Source organism: Ictidomys tridecemlineatus, chromosome 16 (genome assembly GCF_052094955.1).
Source record: "Ictidomys tridecemlineatus isolate mIctTri1 chromosome 16, mIctTri1.hap1, whole genome shotgun sequence".
In the NCBI taxonomy this organism is placed as follows: Eukaryota; Metazoa; Chordata; class Mammalia; order Rodentia; family Sciuridae; genus Ictidomys; species Ictidomys tridecemlineatus.
In genome coordinates, this window is record NC_135492.1 from 27,741,631 (window position 1) to 27,759,487 (window position 17,857).

General features: G+C 39.3%; 1 protein-coding gene across 1 annotated transcript in view; it reads right to left on the reverse strand.

Annotated features, from left to right (window-relative positions):
- LOC144371505 (uncharacterized) overlaps positions 1 to 17,857 on the reverse strand; it is a 1,005,333-nt gene that overhangs the window by 575,279 nt on the left and 412,197 nt on the right. The window lies entirely within an intron of this gene.

Here is a 17,857-nt window from a genome sequence, read left to right on the forward strand (position 1 = left end):
GCCAGCATGATCTGCAAACTGTTGTTGCTAACAGTGGAGCTCCTCTCTAGCCAGTCCCTGAGGGCAGACAGGACAAATGCAGTCCACCCAGCAGCCCTGCCTAAGCCCTCTTCCCACGACCTCAGTAATAACTCCAGTCCTGAGCAGTTCTTTTTGGAAGAAGGATGTCCAGGCACTCAGGGTCCCAACAGTTTTTTTTCTATTCCATGGACTGCATCCTAACCCACCAAGTTTTGGGAGCAATGGCAACTGTGCATGTGCAAATCTCCCTGGATCAAAAACAAGTGGCTTCACATTGATGTGCAAGAACTTCCAGGGACTACTATCACCCCCCAAACTGGAGTGAAGAAAAAGGATGAAAACCACAGCTCCCTGTTTCTTTATAGAATAGGCTCACACAACCTTCTTGCAGTGAGCACAGGCAGCCTGGATTCTTACCAACTGCATCAGAAATTCAGTCACCAGCCAAGTTGGAGAGTTTCTGCCATCTGAGCCCAGCTGTGAGAAAGGTTCCTATCAAACAGGTGAAGGAACTAGTCCTGCAATGACAGATATGGAGCAAGAGACATGCTGATGACATGGGGCTAGAATATAAGCTTAGTGCAGAAAATTTTTAAAAATAGCATGAAGTTCTTTAAAAGCTAACAGAGTAACGACCACTCTGGACGCATTTCCAAAGGAACTTGAACCAGTGTGTTCATAAATGCCTGCATGCCCATCGCTGGTCCAGGATCCAAGAAAGCCAGGATGAGGGAACATCTGAAGTGGCTCTGGATAAGGAAACTCCTTCCAGTTACAGGACCATCACTTACTCTCCTGAGAAACTACTTCCCCTAAATGCACCTGCTCATAGGTCCACAGGTGGCTGATATGTACCAGACGATCAGGAGACCTGAGATGAGCCAGGTGTGGGATCCCTGTGTCAGGCAGAGACAAAAAAGGACCAGAAACATCTCAGAGAGTGCATGAGACCCCTGGGACATGCAGTCCACACGGGGGACACTCAGCCCAAAGACATTCTGAAAAGGTGCCTGGCCTGGGAGAAAAAGAGAGAATACACACACGTACACATGCACGCGTGTGTTTGTGTGTGTGTGTGTGTGTGTGCGTGCACACTCACACACAAATTTTTACAAATGTCAAGTGGTTTTTAGTGTACTTTTCTCTCATGTAAAATGCTCAAACAGAAAACAAAACCTTTGCTTCTTATTTTATTATATTGGAGAAAAAATTGTCACTGGAAATAGGGACAGGGGACTGGAATTTGAGGAATTCATTGATACATGTGTACAGGTTTTGTTGGGGAGACGGGGTTCTGGATCTGACATTTTGCTTCCTTTACATTTAGAACTTTCAGGGGGCCCCAGGCAGGAGGGCCACACCTGTAATCCCAGCCACTCAGGAGGCTGAGGCACATGTTCAAGGCCAGACGTAGCCTCTGTCTCAAGATAAATGATAAAAAGTACGAAGGATGTAGCTCAGTGGGAAAGGACCTCTGCGTTCAATCCACTATGACCCCCCGGCCCCCCAAAATAAAAGCTCAGGAGGAAGAAAAACCTGAGACCCCTGCAGATCCCAGCCCCCTTGGGTAGGAAAAGGATGCACAGAGTGGTGATTCTCAGGGTCACAACACTCTGAAATCCACCACAGAAGTAATTCAGGGACGAGACTTGAGTTGCCAATTTGTCCAGGAGATACCCATGTGTTCAAAAATAAGAATAAAAAGAATCATACATCTTTAGAAAACCAAGAAATGTAAACTAAAACCCTATCAGAGAGAAAAATAAATATATCAATGAAGATAAGAAACAAAAGAATTCTAATAAACTCAAGGAGTTAAAGTGCTTCTTAACTATTTTTGGAAACTGTTTTGCTATTAAAGACACATGAAAGTCCCCCACCACAGGGACTTGCTGCAATCAGTTCAGCTTAAAAATAGTATAAAATACCATGGGTAAGTTTTGCAGGGTGCCATATGCAGATGGAATTATGTATAACTCTGATGCACTAATAAACAATCCAGCATACTTTACTCTTAATGGAAGCACCCAATTCTAAATTTCATCCACAAAGTTAAATATATGTAAACTTAACCAAGAAACTTTTGAATTATAAGAGAAAAAAATTATAAGAGAAAAAATAATAATAAGAAGAAGAAGTTATTACCTAACTCGTGCATTGTGAAGCTGCTCTGTTACAATTGTCATCAAGGAATCACAACGTCAACAGAGTCCACCCACGAACCCACGTGATTGTAAAAATCATACACTTAATTGCAACGGAAAAGTCATTATAAATCAAACCCTAACCAGGCCAATCTCAGCAACTTAGCTAGACCAGCGGGCAGAATAAAAACTAGAAACTACCAGGGAGAGAGCTCAGTGGTAAAGCACCCTTCTGTTAACTACCAAAACACAACAACCACCAAAAATAAATAAATAAATAAACAAACAAACAAACAAATAAATAAATAAATAAAAATAAAAAATAACACACACACACACACACACACAAAAAAAAAAAACCAATAAACTCCACAAAACTAGCTTCGGAATAGGCAAGGTCCCTGTTCACCGCAGCTTCCCTCCTGCAGGAAAATGGTGTTTGGAAAATTCATTTTTTGTGGGGGAGGGGGGTGCCGGGCATTGAACTCAGGGAAACTCCACCACTGAGCCCCATCCCCAGCCCTATTTTGCATTTTATTTCGAGGCAGGGTCTTCCTGAGTCTCTAAGTGCCTCACCCACTTGCGGAGGCTCGCCTTGACCTTGCAATTTTCCTGCATCAGCCCCCAACCCCAGCCTGCTGGGAATGACAGGTTTGTGCCATTGCCTGTCATGGAGATTGCATTTTTCTAGTGGTCCCACCTGTCAATCACCACAGCCAGGGAAGACACCAGGCTGCTTCGCTCACCTGCCAGATAGATAGGACTTGAGCAGGGGCTGAGGCTGCCCCAGAGGATGGGGAGACTGCCAGGAGTCTCCGCCACTGTCATGCTCTCCACCCGGCTGGCCAGGGGGACAGAGGGGCACTGTCCCTAATGTGCTCAGGCCTGTAGAAGCAGAGAGCCCCCCGGAGTCAGGGTAGGCCAACTCGGGCTCCCTCCACAGCTGATCCCGCCAGACTGACTCCCTGCCCCACCTCCCTCCTGAGCCTCCCTGTCCAGGCATCAAGTGCCACTGCACACGCACCGTCTCCTGGTACCCAGCAGCCAAGCCTACCTGGGGAGCTTCGGTTCCTGCATGACAGGGCCATCCGAAATCCTGGGCACTAGTGAAGCCTAGAGTTCAACTGCAGGAATCTGAGTGGAACCGAGGACCACAGAGAAATAAATCCCATTCCTAACTCGGAGGCCCGCCCCCTGCTGCTGATTATGCTCAGGATTGGAGAGCGCTCAGCAAGGGGGCTTCTGATTGGACACGGAAACAGTCAGTCTCCACTCTCCCGAGTCTGAGCCTATCGAGCTTTTGAGTGACAGGGGTGAGATCTCCGCTCCAGGCAAGGAGGAAACAAGAATGGCAGGGTTGGGGTACAACTTTTTTCGTTTTTCTTTTCCTTTTGAGGTCTCGGCATTGGGTCAGGGTTAGGGTGACCAGAATTCTAACTTCTGTTGGGTTTGATGTTAGGAAATTGAAGTCAATTCTTGAAAGTTTCACCTGGATCTCTTCCTATAATAAGACCACCTAAAGCATCTTTGAAAGGCTGACTTGTCTTCTGTTTATCTGTGCAAAATTCTCCAAGCAGAACTGGCCTTTCGCCCCATAGGAACTGCCCAGTGTGTCATGGCCAGCGCTGGTGGATGCTCACTGTGGGCCTGTCAGGCGCCCTGGAGAAGTTTACCACCCAGTTGGCAGCGTGAGAGCTGATGTTCCTCCAGCTGAGTTGAATCTATTGGAGCCCACATTGAGGCTGGAGGCAGAGTAAGATCAGCACAGAAGACACCGGAGAGTGCAGACCTGGGTAAACCGCAGCTGCACCAGGGCTCTCTCGCTCTCTGGTGCACTGGGGGTTGAATTCAGAAGCCTCAACCTCTGAGACCCTTCCCCAGTCCTAGTTTGAATTTTATTTAGAGACAGGGTCTCACTGTGTTGCTTAACACCTTGCTTTTGCTGAGGCTGCGGTGGCCACAGAATAAAAGCCTTGCAAAGATCAAGGCCACCCTGGTATCTGACAGTCCCCTGGATCCCAGGCAATGGGATCCTGCCAATTCCTAAAACCAAAGACCCCATGCCCAGGTGTGCATCCTTAGTATCAGCTGAATACTCTCCACTTGACAAGAAAAAAGAAACAACAACAACAACAACAACAAAAGACAGACCCTACCTGCTTGTCTTGATGCAAACAAAGTCGATGTGTTTCCAAAGAGAGCACTGGTCTTGTCCCCCCAATTCAGTGGTGCAAAAAGTCACATAATACATAAATCACTTCTCATTAAGAGGGGCTCAAGGGTCTCTCTCTTTAAGAAATAACAATTTGCATTTGATTGGGAGTCCAGGAAAGCCAATTCCAGGTTTTCCTAATTTGGTAAATAACTCCATAGACTCCAATGCACCCTGCTCCTCTCTGCCTTTGTTAACTATAGAGGCCTGGAGATTACCTGCCCCCTGGAACCCCTGCACTTATCTTCTCCATTCAGTGCCCTGAACTTCCACCTTTTCACAGGCTCCAACACCAATGGCAGCATCCAATGGGTAAGTGGTTTAGAAAATTCTGGAATATACCTAAAGACATTTTCTTATCCGGTTATTATTCTATCAAGTTGGACCCATGATCCTTTTAAATACTTTTTATCTTTTTCTGTTTTATTTATTCTGTTTAGTTATACATGACCATAGAGTCCATTTTGGTAAAATTATCCGAACATAAAATAAACCTTATTCTCCTTAGTACCCCATTTGTGTGGGTGGCATGATGGACAGATTCACTTAGGTATTTACATGTATTTAAATAGAAACTTTATGGTCTCATGCTACTGTCTTTCCTGTTCTTATCTCCCCTCCCTTCCTGTTTTACCCCTTTGTCTAATTAACTGAACTTCTCTTTCTGCCGCCCACCTTCCTTGTGATGTAGATAACACATGTCAGGAAAAACATATGACTTTTGTTTTGGGGGGATTGCCTTATTTTACTTTAGCATGATAATCTCCAGATCCATTCATTTACTGGCCAGTGTTATGAAGTCATCATTTTTTAAAGCTGAGTAATATTCCACCATGTATACATACCACAATTTCTTTATCTATTCATCTGTTCATGGGCATTTAGGCTGGTTCTGAAGCTTACCTATTGTGAGTTGTGCTATCATAAACATTGATGTGGCTGTGTCCCTGTAGTATGCTGATTTTAAATCCGCTGGATATATTCTGAGGAGTGGGATAACAGAGTCAAATGGTGGTTCCAGTCCTAGTTTCTTAAGGATTCTCCATCCTGCTTTCCAGAGGGGTTGCCCCAATGTGCAGTGCCTCCAACATGGTTTGAGCATTCCCTATCCACCACGTCCTCAACAATTTATTGTTACTGTATTCTTGATAATTGCTATTGTAACAGGAGTGAAAGAGAAGCTCAGTGCATTTTTAATTTGCATTTCCCTAATTCCTAGATATGTTGCCTTTTCAGTATTTATTTTTTTAAATTTTTTTTTTCTATTCGAGTCAGACCCAATACCTTTATTCTATCCATTTCTTTTCCTGTGGATCTGAGGATGAAACCCAGGGTCTCGCAGATGCTAGGCAAGCGCTCTACAGCCGAGCCTCAGTCCCAGCCCTCATTTTCAGTATTTTTTATATTTGCTTCTCATTAACAACAGCAGAGTTATTTGGGGGACCAGTTTTGCTGCATTTAAGAAATGGGAACGTTTCTCTTGAAGGAAAACAGAGAAGGTCAAGCCACATGCCCAGGATTCCAGGGATGAGCAGTACACAGTTGTCTTGCCCAGGATGAGGAGAAGATTATGTGGGTGAGAAGAAGGAAAGAGCCAGGGACCCCTGGGGCCAGAACCCCTTCTTCCCACATTAGGAAAATGATTATTTATTATTGCTGTTACTTTTCTTCACATAAAATGTGAAATTTTGCTAAACTACCAGTTACACTAAATTTAGGTCCCTGGATGAAGCTCAGATTTGTCTTGAGAGGCAAGGAAAAGTGAATAAGCAACCCAGTGGTTCCAATACCAACAAGCTAGACCTTGGGCTCCTTGGAGACAGAACACTGGGTTTTACCCAATAATTAAAAATCCAACAGCACCCGACACCCAATTAATGGGAGACGGAGAATTGGATCAGTGGGTGTGGGGGTCTGTGGGTGGACAGCTGCAGGAGCTTGCCTATGGGTGCATTCCTTGAATCTGGGAGGTTTTTCAATACCAATGAGATAAACAAAGTGGGAGAACACTGGCAAAACCCTCTGCAATATTCTAGCCAGGAAAATTCATAAGCATTTTAAAAGCATCTTAATGTTTACCCTCAGTCAAATGTGCCTCAATCCGAATGAAACCATTTAAAAAGAGTTGACAACATGAAAAGTTTCTGAAATCTGCTGGTTTGTGGATACTGCAAATCCATATGAGTCTGTGGCTAAATACATAAGTAAAAATACAAATCTAATAATGAGCATTTTCTTAAAACTTCTATCCTGAAAACACTGCCCTATTTGCTATGATAACTAAATGACCATTTAATCATTCCTCTAGCAATACTTGTGGTCCAAAACGAACTGTGGAACATGTCTGTTTGGGGCACAAATTTTGAGATTCCAAAAAAGAATGTTACTCTGAACATCAAATAAAAAGATTCATAAATCACCAGAATGCAGGAATGCCAACAAAATATTTAAAATTAAAAACAAGGGACTGGGGTTGGGGCTCAGTGATAGAGCACCTGCTTAGCACCTGTGAGGCCCTGGGTTTGATACTCAGCACCTCATTAAATAGAAATATATAAAATAAAGGTATCCTGTTCAACTAAAAACTATTTTTAAAAATGAAGATCAAACTTATAAAAAAGCAACTTTCTGCAATGCAGCATTTCTCCTAGACCAGCTTCCTGTACCCCCAAATACTAGCATGATGTGAGCAAGCTTAGAAAAATAGGTGAGAAATTACAGAAATCTGATCTGGCCCCATCTCTAGTCCAGCCCCACTTAAATGTCCCTCTCCAAATAGCAACACCTCAGACCACGTATTTGCTATCTCTCTCTTTAGGGTTATCTCACATTTTTTTCCTTTCTTTCTTCTTGTGGTGCTGGGGATTGAACCTGGGACCTTGTGCATGCAGGAAAAGAACACTACCGACATCACTGAATCCCCAGCCCCTCAAGTTCTTTCCTAAATGTGTATCTCCTTTTCTAAATAGGTGTATCCATGCGCCTGACAAATGAAGTTCTTTTCTGCCAGGAAATACCAAGGAACCTACTTTCTCTGAGCTGATTTCTCTCTCTCTCCCTGGTATCCCTTCGCATCACATAACCTCTCACAGCCAGAGTCAGACTTGAGCTTTGGAATTGTGTGGGGTTTTTATTGTTTGGGGTCTGATATCACATACATCACTGGAGGGAGGTAACCAGCAGCTATGCATTTGTTTAATAAGCAAAAAACAAGGTTTGGTAGCACATGTCTGTAAGGCCAGGCATTTAGGAGGCTGCTGCAGGAGGATGTAAAGTATGAGGCCACAGTTGGCCTGTTAGCATGACCCTGCCTCAAAATAAAATATTCAAAGTTCTGATATTGGGTGAGTCTTCATAAACAATGAAGGGTCAGAGTTCCTGTTTCAACAGTCTCCCTTTAGGATGCTGTGTGTAGGTGTGTGACTGTTACCTTCCAATAGGACCTAGAGCAGTTGCTGGTGTCTACCTGTAGTAATAAATAGATCAAATGAAGTGAGTAAATAAGTAAAGCAATAAAAGATCTTACACTGTAGCTGGTCGTGGTCCCAGGGATATGGAGGTTATGTTGTGTTTCTTGGCTCTTGTGTTCTTGCAAGAGTGGATTTTAGATAATACATAAAATGTAATCAAAGTAGAGCAAAGCTCATTGGCCCAGAAATCACTATCAAAAAAGGGGAAGGAAAACAGTGAGTGTTCTCTGAAATCTCTAGGACTCATACCCGCTTTGCTCCTCAAGTTTATGGGAGATGCTGTGGGTGACTCCAGAATTCTGCCCATGAACCAATTAATTCCTACTCTTAACTGGCATTAAGAAGACATCATATTTGTAGGTTCCTACTCCACATGGTCTTGTCCAGGGACACCAAAGCAAAACCTGTGTGTGTGAGTGTGTCTGTGTGTGTGTGTGTGTGTGTGTGTGTGTGTATGTGTATGTGTGTGTGTTTGTGAATTTTACTATAATAAAAATGTTATTATGGCAGCTATTATGAAAACAAACAACAACAAGTGTTGGCTAGGATGTGGGGAACATGGCACACTCATACACTGCTGGTGGGACTGAAAATTGGTGCAGCCAATATGGAAAGCAGTATAAAGATTCCTTGGAAATCTAAGAATGGAACCACCATTTTACCCAGATATCCTGTGCAGCCAACCTAGAGGCCCTTCAGTGGAAGAATAGATAAAAAGTATGCATTATTTATACACAATGGAATTTTATTCAGCAATAAAAGAATAAAATCATGTGTGTGTGGGAGATTATGGTCTTGTTCTCTTGGTTTCTGACTTTTAGGGAAGAGAGTTTTTCTGAGATTCTTACCAGTATCTTTGCCTTTGTCAAAGGGGTATTGCAACTTACTTCTGTTTCTTGCTATCTAACTTTTGTGGTTTTCCAATATGAGGTATGAGGTAGAACTGGATTTTAAGTGGATATTTTTAATGTAGGATTTCACTAATTACTATTAGAAGCAACAGATTAGCTCAGAACAGTAATAAAATTTAATATCATCAGTTATTTATGTGCATAAGAAAATAAGTAGCAAACATAAAATTAAAGACAGTTCTAATGACCATAATATCAAAAGAAAAATACTTGGGAATTTTTCAAGAAATGTGAACACTTGAACATTTAACATGGCTTGTTTTTAGAAAATATACCATTATCCCTAAGCCACCTTCTTTTTTTGTGGTGACCTTAACTCATAGAATAAAGATAGAAATTAAAAGTTTCCCCTATGATCCTGAAGACAGGACTTAGGTATGGTTTACCAGTGAGCTCTATCATCATCCCATTTTTATTTATTTATTTATTTTGAGATATGGTCTTGCCAAGTTAGTGAGGCTAGACTCAAAGTTGTGACCCTCAAGGTTCGACTTCCAGGGCAGCTGGGGTTGCATGCATGTGCCATCACAACCTTGGTAGGGATACATCTTTTTTGTTTTCTTTAGTTGTAGTGGACAGAGTACCTTTATTTATATATTTATTTTTATGTGGTGCTGAGGATTGAACCCAGTGCCTCACATGTGCTAGACAGGTGCTCTAACCCTGACCCCAGACCCAGGGATTAAATTCTTGACTTTCATATTACAGGTTAGATCAGGATAATATCTAGGTTTGCAAACGTGAATAATGTCCCCATTTCGTGAGTGGAATGTAGAGGCCGCAATGAGAGAAAATGTCTATCCTTATCCTTGGAAGAGGAACATCAACTGTGGATTCACCTGCAACTTAGTATTTGAGGATTTCCCAGATATTAAAAATATAAGCAAAAGAGACAGGAGGTCAAGGCTCTGAGGAAGGGGAACTAGGTATTTCAAATTGTGAGGCATCAGATTGAGAAACACAATGCTAATGTAGCTAGGTATGGAGAATAGGGTCCCTCAAATTTAACTTTAGGATCAGGATCACAGAAGATATATAATAAAATAAACCATTTACTGTCTACATTTAAAAAAGATGATCATGGGTATGACTTGGTCAGAAGTCATCAGTATCACACCCCACCCACATGCCCACACACATTACTTCCCTTTTACCTCTTCCCCACTTTAGCAGTCAAGTCAACATCCACCCCTCAAGGCACATCCTTGCATTAAGTTAAAGGACTGAGCCACTGTACCCTGGGGATCACAATGGGCACATCTTTGCCTAGCTTATGGAGAAACTAGCAAAGGAATGGCAGAGTTCAGGAACATCTCTGTCTCTTTTTTCTCACAAACAAATAACTAGAGATTTCAATTATAAATTGATGGATGAAGTGAACTTGGAAGTATTTGGACAAATATTTCCAATACTGAAAATATAAATGTTCAGCAGCCTAATGTCTTATTTCCTTTTTATCTTTTTTTTTAAATGCTGTGGATTGAGCCCAGGGTCACTCAACCTCTCAGCAACATTCCTGATCTTTTTTTGTAACTTAGTTAGAGACAGGGTTTCACTGACTTGCTTAGTCCTTCCCTAAGTTGTTGAGACTGGCTTTGTATCAGCCTCCAGAGACACGGGGATTACAGTCATGCACCATCACACCTTGCTAAGGTTTTATTTCATTATTTGTACAAGAGCAGTTTTTCATGTAATATAACCTACTGAATGCTCTCAAGATATTGCACTTTGTGAAAAATTCAAAGAGATAACTTATTACCTTTATATTAACAAACTTAAAAAATATGGCTTCTTTTCACTTGATAAAATCAGGTTAGGACATATTTTTCTAGTTTCTTTATTCTTTTTTGGGGGGGAGGGGGGTATAATATGGATCTGTCCCAGTATCACTCAACCACAAAGCCACTTCCCCAGTCATGTTTATTTTTTTTTAGAAACAGGGTCACAGTAAGTTGTATAGGTCCCTATTAATTTGCTGAGTTTGTCTTAGAACTCGTGAATTTCCTGCCTCAGCCTCTCAAGCCATTGAGATTGCAGGTATGTGCCCCCATTCCCAGTTTCTTCATTCTTTTGTAATTGTTGCTTTCTTTTGTTACATAAATTCAAGTTGAATAACAATATGTTTAACAATACAGATAGAAAAAAGCCAGTGATGTAGGTAAGAAATTGAACACATCCACCAGAAAGTATATTATATATTCACCATGGTGTATTACTCAGCCATCAATACATACTCCTCTAATGGTCAGCAAAATAGATGAAATTGGTTGATGTCATGCTAAGGGAAGAAATACACAATAGTGTCACATCTCATGTGTTAACTAATATAATATCATGTGCAAGTACAATAGTGATTAGTATGGCTGAGGAGTGTGGGGGGGCATCAAAGGCAGAAGACAGTGTTTGGATATTATGAATACATATATATTAATATATATAAACATCACACTGAATCCCATAACTATGTGCAATTGGTATGTGATGATAAAACCCGTCATCTCTCATAATTATCTAATTCTACAGTAAGAACACAATCCTGCTGTCTTTTGGAATTCCAGTATATGATGTGATATTATTGATGATGCTCCCTGATAACAACCAGGCTCTCCCTACAAAAACATTCTACTTACTTCCAGGCTCTGAACATAGAGTATACAATGTATTTCTGCATGTGAATCATCTCACTTATCTTAAAGTCCTCCAGCTTGTCTGTGTTATTGGAGAATATTCTTTTGTTTCTGGGGTTTTGACCCAGGGTTGCCTTACCAGTGACAGAGATCCACCATCATTTACTTTTTCAGTTTTAAGACAGAATGTGGAAGATCTCTGCAGGTGTCTGTGACTGTCCTTTCAGAAGGCTGAGTCAGAAACCATGGGGAATACATGTAATGAACATATATATTGGTGTTCAATAGGTTTGATTTGGAAAAAAGCAAGAAAAGTAGTCACTTGATTATGCTCCAAGCTTTTTGAAGTCCCTTTTGTGGACTTCCACCATTGGCTCTACCGGGGTCTTTTTTTTTTAAAAAAAATATTTTTTTAATTAGTTATCCATGACAGTATAATGCATTTATATACTTTGATATATCATACATAAATGGGATATAATTTCTCATTTTTCTGAGTATACATATTGTAGAATCACATGGGTCATACAGTCACATACATACATAAAGGACTAATATCTGTTTCATTCTCTTTCTCATTTGCACATCCCCTGCCTTCCCCTCCTTTCACTTTGCTCTACGTAATGTAAGTTAATGCGATTCTTTTTTTCTTTTGCATTACAATTCTTAATACACATATAAATCACAATTTTGTATCTTTTTATGTAACGTATTTTGACACCCAATTCAAGTCTTCATACATGTACTTTGGCATGTACTTTGGATGATGTTGTCCATTACATTCTGCCATCCTTGCTAATCCCCGTCCCCTTCCCTTTTCCTCCCACCCCTCTGCCTCATCTAGAATTCATCTATTCCTCTTATGCTTCCCCTGCGTACTCCACTATGGGTCAGCCCTCTTATGTCATGGAAATATTCAGAATATGTTTTTAGAGGGGGGGCATTGGTAACTTCAGTAATCATTATCTTCTCCAACTCCAACCATTTACATGCAAATGCCACGATTTTATTCTTTTATTGCTGAGTAAAATTTCATTAGGTATATATGCCACAATTTTTATCTATTCATACACTGAGGGAATTCTGTGTTGGCTCCATAGTTTAGCTATTGTGAGTTATGGTGCCATAAACATTGATCTGGCTGTGTCTCTGTAGTATGATGTTTTTAAACCTTTGTGCTTAGACTGAGGAGAGAGATAGTTGGGTCAAATTGAGGTTCCATTCCCATATTTCCAAGGAATCTCCATTCTACTTTCCAAATTGGCTGCACCAATTTGCAGTTCCACCAGTAATGTATGAGTGTACCTTTTCTCCACATCCTCACCAACACTTATTGTTGTTTCTTTTCATAATTGCTGCCACTCTGATGGAGTTAGATGAAATCGTAGAGTAGTTTTGATTTGCATTTCTCTGATTCCTAGAGATGATGAACATTTTTTCATATATTTATTGATTGTATATCCTCTCCTGAGAAGTATATGTTCAGGTCCTTAGCCCACTTGTTGACCAGGTTATTTGTTTTTTCATCTACCAGAATCATTTAAGTCCTCTATCTCTGACCACAGCTGCTTCATTTGCTTCCTCACATTGTGAAGCTTCCAGCCTCTTGGACTGAGCTGTTACCAGTTTCCCAGTGTGGCCATCCTGTAGGCAAACATTTGGTGACTATTCTTCTCATGATTATGTAAGTAAATAGAATAATCTCCCTTCTGTATACACATGTACATTTTTTGTGTATTCTATCTTTATGAAAAATCCTAAATATACAGGTATATTCTCAAGGTCTAGGTCATATTGCATCTCTAGTTATAATTTTTTGAAAAAACCATTATAGTTTTTTTAATGTCTATTCAAATTTATATTCCTGGCAAGGATGTCTAAATGTTTCCTTTTCTGCATATCCACTGCAGTATGTGTTACCTACAAACATTTTGAGGACTGAGTCCACAAGCATGTGGTTATATCTCATTGTGATACAACCTGAAAGCATAAAAATTCCGGAAGAAAATGAGAATTTTTTTTCCACTGGCATTGGCAATGGTTTTAGATAGAATATGCAGAGACTGGGGAAGAAAAAACAGCTGAGACTATATAAAGCTAAAAATGCTTCTATACAGCAAAGGAATCAATCAATGAAATGTAAAAGTAGACTGGGTTAAAGAAAACCATTTCTAGCCACATGTCTGAAAAAGCTCAACATCCAAAATATAAGAAACTTACACAACTCACCAAAATTTAATATAAACCCCTCATAACCTAATTTAAATATGGTAAAATACTTAGATTCTGCCCTAAAAATTAAACAAGTGTGTAAAGACATATGAAAGTGACTCAAGATCACATATTAGGCTACATAAAATGATAATTTAGCTTTTCTGCTTTATTTGTCTCACAGAATTATGGGTGCAAACTCTCCATCCTTCACGGGGCATCTTGAGATCAATTAGCAAAATGCCAGGTTCTCATTTTCCCACATTATGCTTCCTCATTATTCCATCTTAATTGCCGAGAAAATCTCAAGTCTGAAAAACAACAAAATATAGATAAATTGCTAGATTATCATCAACTTTGAAAATTATTTCAGAAATCAATAAATACATTAGTAGACCCAGATGTGAAAAAATATAAAATAGAGGTACAAATCAACATTTAACTTTACAGCTGCTCATAATAATACTTGCAGTTATGCTGATATGGGAGCATATGCCACTAGTCTTCACTACCTCGAGGCCACAGCAGGAGGAGAATTTAGGCTAAGGAATTTGTGTCCAACCTGGCAACCAGCTCTAAAAATTGACCCACCAAAAAACCAAAAAAACAGTAATAACATTTTTTAAAAGGTGCCTTCCCAGGTGATTTCTATGAAACATGTAATAAGCAATAAGTAACAATAATTCATGATCACATCGAAATGTAGAAAAACAAAACTAATTCTGTAAGACCAGAATTACCAGATAACAAACCATAAAAATAGAAATTGCAGACCATCTTCCTATAGATGTTGACCCAGATAATCAAAACCCCTAGCAAAGTAAGAACAACAACAAAAAGTATTATTGGACTTCATGACCAAGAGGGACATTGTCATATGGTAAGTTTCCAAAAATCATTTTGATAGAGAAAAGCTTTTGGCAAATCACTTACCAAATTACTGTAAAACCTATGGCCAATTACAACCAGGGGAAAATTCTTTTTAAATCCACTTAAGGGCAGCTATGAAATGTTTTCATACTTAATGGTGCGAACTGAAGTATTTATCAATTTATTTTTAGAAAAAGAAAAAATGTATGCTTTTCTAACTTCTAAATATCATTTGAGACTATTAAATGGGATTTTATACATCAAAAATCAAATAACATATGCATATACTATTATTTCTATAATGTTTCTAAGCAATATCCATGAACTAATGAAACATAAGAATTTGTTCAATAATGTCATGGGTAAAATGGTCAACACTAAATCATTTAAATTATATACAGTAGCAATGAGCAGTGTTAAAATCGAGGCACAATCTATTCACAAATATAGGGAAAATAATTTAAATGAAAGTATTATCAAAATAACTGTTCACTGCAAAGTAAAAAGTAAAGGTGAAAATAAAATGCAAAAAGGATCATGGAAACAAAATGTGAAAACTGTTAATATTCAATGATTAAAAGCTTGATTTGGGGTTTTAAGGGTCGATAGGCTTCTTCCAGACTAGCGAGTGGGGTGGGGCCAGGCTTCCTCCTCAGGTCTGGCCTGGCGCGGTGCCGGGTTTCCTCCTCGGATCTGATATGTATTCTATATATGTGAGTTAAGTTATTAATTGAGTTATTGAGCTCTATAGTTTCTTTATTCAACTCTATTTTGGAATATCTATCCAGTGGTGAGAGAGGTGTGTTAAAGTCACCCCAGATCACGTTGTGGTCAATTTGACTCTTGAACTTGAGAAGAGTTTGTTTGAACATAGGTGCCCCATTTTTGAGGGCATATATATTTATGATTGTTATGTCTTATTGGCGTATGGTTCCCTTGAGCAGTATGAGATTTTCTTTATCTATTTTGATTAACTTTGGCTTGAAGTCTACTTTATTTAATATAAGCATGGAGACCCCTGCTTGCTTTCAAGGTTCATGTGAGTGGTATGTGTTTTCCCAATCATTCACCTTCAGTCTGTCTTTTCCTGAGTCTCCTGGGGGCAGAATAATGGTTGGATTTTTTTAATCCAGGCTTCTAGCCTATGTCTTTTGATTGGTGTATTTAAGCCATTAATATTTAAGGCTATTATAGAGTCATGGTTTGTATTTCCAGCCATCTTTGTTTATTTTTGCTACTTGACTTGAAGTGTTAATTATTGTTTAATTTGTAATGTGTATCTACATATTGATACAAGTTAAAAATTAATTTAATTTTAATTGAACATGTGTAGTGATCAAATCAGTGCAATTTCTACCTTCTAAAATATCATTTTGATGTTTGAAACCTGTGAAGTCTTCTTAGAATGTACAGAGTTTAATAATTACTTATACAATTCAAACTATGGGCTATAAAACCATCTTAACTGCTTTTTGGCACTCCTTGCAAACTGTCTTTTGAAACAGATATAAAAAGCTTTTCTCTTTTGTGGTTCTTTGTGATCAAATTTTTCAGCTTCAACATATGAGTGCAAACATACAGGATGTGTGAAATATGAAAAATCACTAGAAAAAGACAGTCTCCCATTCTAAATCCAGAAAAAAAGAATATACATTTAAAAACTGTAGAATAAAATCCCAGTGCCTTGTGAGGCTAAGAAAGGAGGATGATGAGTTCAAATCCAGCAACAGCAAGGCCCTGAGCAACATGGTGAGATGCTGTCTCTAAATAAAATATAAAATAAGAGTGAGGATGTGTATCACTGGTTGAGTGTCCCTGAGTTTAATCCCTGGTACCCCCCAAATATTTTAGGGTTTGCATTTAATCACTAGGCCTTAGTTATTTTTGAAAGATCTATATATAAATGGCATATGCCAATTCTTATAAATTTATTTTATGTAAGTCAAATATTATATTAATATTTTTATAGTATAAGCTTAAATTGATCTATATTAGCATGTAAAAAAATAAATTAAAAATTGTTTTAGGTGAAGCTGAATGCCTGCAATCCCGTTGCCTCAGGAGTCAGAGGATTGCAAGGCCAAAGTTCAGTAACTTAGCAATATTTTTCCCCAATATAAAAAATGGCTAGTGAGATAGTTTAATGACTAAGTGCCCTGGGTTCAATCTGTGGTGCAAAGGAAAGGAGGAGGGTTTTAAAATCGCCTTGTCTCAACAACAAAAACAAATGTGAAATTTAAAACCAAAAACAGCATTCTATCACTTTTCTGTGACACACAGAATCTGCTTTAATTCATTTTAAACATTTGAATCTTACACAATCTAAGTTTTCTACCACTCAATAAACGACATGTTTTAATCAAGCAGGTCTCCAAGCCATTGGATGAATTTAAGGTCAGTGTAGCTGAGGAATCTGCAGTTATACAAACTGGAGTGTGCAGGTGCCATGAATTTGCAGTAATAGTCAAGATCTCATGGATGGATTGTTCATTGCCTTGAAAGTGTTGGAAAATTGTTTTCTGATTGTAAATTTATATATCAGTATTGGGAAAAACTTAGATCCTTTACTGATAGTATGCTTCAAAGAAAGGGACACAATTTCATGCAATAATGAGGAGAACTAATCTTCATACAGGTAGTGGCCAGGAGAAAGCAGAGTCTGGTCATTCTGCTAGCTCCAGTTTTGAACCACAATCATCACTAAATGATACACATCAAGTATATATGGTTAAAATTGTGTAAATGTACCATGATAGTGTTGTGAAGAAATATCTATAGTAATGTCCATGCTGACGCTCCATTGTTGTTAGGAAGCATCCTGGAGAATGGGAATGATTCATAGATGACTGAAATTCTGAGCTATGTACCTTCCCAGCTGTGCACATTATGCCTGGCACAACATAGTCAGGGAGATCATGAGACATAACACAAGCTCTCTGACATCAGGGAGGTAATCTGAGAAACACCCCTCAAACAAGGGTCTACGGAGTGATACTTCCAGCTTGGTCCATGGATGCCCTATCGTACTGGGCATTCATGTCCTTTATGCACTGAAGATATCAAGCTGGCCCCTAGAGTGGGCATTTTGTGTGGAAGGATATCTAAATCACAGGTAATCTAACACAGATTACTAAAATAGGTTACATTTGAAAAATTCACATATGGTAAGAAGAAGGAAAGGCCAAGTGAGGAGATGAGAAAAAACAGATCATACATGAAAAAGAAATTTAAAAAAAATCACGTTTTGTTTGTTAGAGCTGATAGTAAAGACTCCCTCTAGTATCTGAATTCAGGAAGGAGTCGTGTTAGATATGGTGCTCTCACTAAAGTCAGGGGAGGCTGTGTGATACATGCAGCATCATCTATGTTGCAACCATCTAGTGAGTTCTGC